The 2,898-nt window shown below is 36.7% G+C and overlaps 1 protein-coding gene across 6 annotated transcripts in view; it reads right to left on the bottom strand.

The window, feature by feature from the left end:
- The window catches only part of LOC106774201 (UDP-N-acetylglucosamine transferase subunit ALG13 homolog), a 4,844-nt gene extending 4,564 nt beyond the window's left edge, over window positions 1-280 (bottom strand). For 2 of the 6 annotated variants that reach the window (XM_022786032.1, XM_014661104.2), the window contains exon 1: window positions 24-280. The gene's annotated coding sequence lies outside the window, so the exon portion shown is untranslated. Of the gene's footprint in view, window positions 1-2 lie in introns of all 6 variants that reach the window. The other 4 variants (XM_014661105.2, XM_014661102.2, XM_014661106.2 and 1 more) reach the window with 3 other exon arrangements.
- Between the last annotated feature and the right edge of the window lie 2,618 nt (window positions 281-2,898).

Raw genomic sequence — 2,898 nt, 5'->3', positions numbered from 1 at the left:
ACCATGGTTCCTCTGAACCCTACCATTAACCTTACCAACCTAGGATTCCCTCTTCTCCATAACTCATCATGAAACAGCACCTCCCTCCTCTTAAATTCACTATTTCCGTTTCTCTCCCGAAGCAGTAATTGCTTCCTCACGCCGCTACTCCTCTAACCCTAGGGTTTACAAATCGAAAAAGAAAAAGAAGAAAGAGAAGAGAGGAGTAGTATCGGACAAAGAAGAGAAGAGGAGAAAGAGTGAGCCTCAATGCTCTCGACCCTGGCTACCCTCGTTAGCCTATGGGCTTCGTGATCCAGCCCAAAATAACTAAAGCAAATTAAAAAATAAAAGGAAAGAGAAAAAAAAAGTATGGACTTCCAACATTTCACTCAATACCTCTAACTTTTTCAAAAAATTTATTCTTAGGTTTAATCATTCACTAAGTCTTGCTTGAAATCTCAATTTAGTGTCTTTCTTTCTGAAAATCTTAATTAAATCTCAAATTTATCAAAATTGAAAGAGGATCCTTTCCGTTCAATTGTCTTCAACAGAGTTAGTGGTAAGTTGACATGGCACATTGTAGTCAGTTTGTTAGGTGACGTGGCACATTGCATGTTGGATAGATAAAGAGCACGTGATTAATTAAATTTTTTAAGGAATTAATAACCAAAATTAAATAAAACGAAAAATTTGATAAAGGAAAAAATCGTGTTTGAGATTGTTCTAGGGATTGGGTTCTGAGTTCCTCTAGGATTCGAGAAAAGCTCAAGCCATTTCAGAAATTGGAGTATCAATTTAGAGATTTAGGATTTCGATTTCTAAATTGGATTATCATTTCCGTCGTCGTCGTCTAATCGGAGTTGGGCTTTGGATAAATATTTAGCAGAAGTGGTATGGAAGTCAACATACAGTATATGAAATGATGGAGGAGGCAAGTGATAAAAACTGTGTGGATTTACGTACTACTGCTAATAATTTCCAAGCCCATTACAGATTTGATGTTGAAACCGTAGATTTGAGAATACTTCGTCAAGACATAGAAGTTGTTTTGACTGAAAGGGAAGACAGATGTCTAATGTCTAATGATATGTATAAATTTAATGTGAATTGTTCTCTTAAAAATCAATTTTGAATTCTTTGAAAGAAAATTTTAGATTATCTTGTTTTTACTATTTTTTTTTCTACTTTCTTACCAGTAAGGTTGTTAAAGATAAATAATATTAATTTGATTATTTTAACAAAAATGTTATCAGAAAAGAAAACTTATCCTTTAACTTACCATATAGAGAGAAGAATTTTGAATGCTCATCACTGTATGACTACCACATATTTCCTGACAAAATAAAAGTTAGTTTATAAAAAAGAGAAAAACTACACAATTATTCATTTAGATAGATGCTATACTAGTAATATAGATCGACCGGTCAAATATCCAGACAACACGTTGACCGACTGACGGTCAAACATCCTTATCGCACCAGCCTTCATCAAAATTCAACCATCATGCCTAATGCTAATATGTCAATTGGTTTAGTGAAGCGCCAATAGAAGTAAAGCCGAAAAACGGAGCGTTCGATCTAAAACAAATTAGTAATAAGGATTAAGTCATTGATGAAGTTTAAAAATGTCTGAAATGTAATTAAGCCGACCGTAAATATATGTCAATTACGAAAATTATAAATAGGGATTTAAGTAAAAAGGTTGATTACACATTTATTATAATATTTATTATTTTACATTTTTACAAGTATTCCTGAGACTAACATGAACTTTGTATTGAAGTGTGAAGACATGGAGTATTGCACAACAACAAACTTCTAGACTGACTGACCCTACTTAGATAAATAACTACTATACCGACAATATCTTTAGGTGTTGTTTCGGTGGTATTTTTGGGGACCGAGATACTAATCTTTTTTGACGTGGCTTTGCCGCTTTCCGATGCTTGAACTGGGTTTTTCGCTTGTCTTCTTTTTTCCTTGTTGCTCGATCGCTCGCAACCTTGGCCGTTCGGTGATCTTCAAGCTTTGACCGTTTGTCCGACTTCCCGGTGNAGAGNGGGAGGTACCTGCAAAAGGTACTCCGACGNCNAAGTCAGGCGTGTATTGAAGANCCTCGGCTCTTTAGAAAGTGATTTGGTATCACAGTAGAATATTTCTGAGTGTCATTAAAGAGTGATTTGAAGGTGATTGGAAGATACCTGGCTTGTAGCCCTGGCTCTCTATGGACCTTAAACTAATATAAGTCCAACAGAATAAAATGTAAACACAATATAATATAAACAGACTTACCTGAAAATAGATATTCTTAATTATTTAATCTTTTGTTTATCAATATCTTTAATAAGATATTCTTGATTATTTTACATCTTTAGGAAGATATATCGTAACCGNTCGGCCTTGATATCATACTGTACATTATGCCCCCCAAGTCCGAGTTAAGCGTTAGGCTTTAGCCATGGTTAACGGTAGGACTTATGAGTTCGGGGGAGGTTGGTCTCGTTNTATTGAGGAGCTTGCCTTGCATGTGCTTCCCAGAGGGGTTTACCTCTTCATGAATCGAGAGGGATTTACTTCTCGGCCGAGGGGGATTTACCTCTCGGTCTTCTTCATTAACTTTTGACGAGAGGGATTTACCTCTCAGTTTTTTCTTCAACGAGAGGGATTTACCTCTCGGCTGAGAGGGATTTACCGCTCAGTCTTTATTTTTAACTTTCTAGTTGACGAGAGGGATTTACCCCTCGATTTTTTCTTCAACAAGAGGGATTTACCTCTTGGTTTTTTCTTCAACGAGAGGGATTTACCTCTCGGCCGAGGGGGATTTACCTCTCGGCCGAGGGGGATTTACCTCTCGGCCGAGGGGGATTTACCTCTCGGTCTTCTTCATTAACTTTTGACGAGAGGGATTTACCTCTCG

The sequence above is a fragment of the Vigna radiata genome, chromosome 9 (genome assembly GCF_000741045.1).
Source record: "Vigna radiata var. radiata cultivar VC1973A chromosome 9, Vradiata_ver6, whole genome shotgun sequence".
Taxonomy (NCBI): Eukaryota; Viridiplantae; Streptophyta; class Magnoliopsida; order Fabales; family Fabaceae; genus Vigna; species Vigna radiata.
This window is presented reverse-complemented; position numbering and strand designations above follow the sequence as displayed.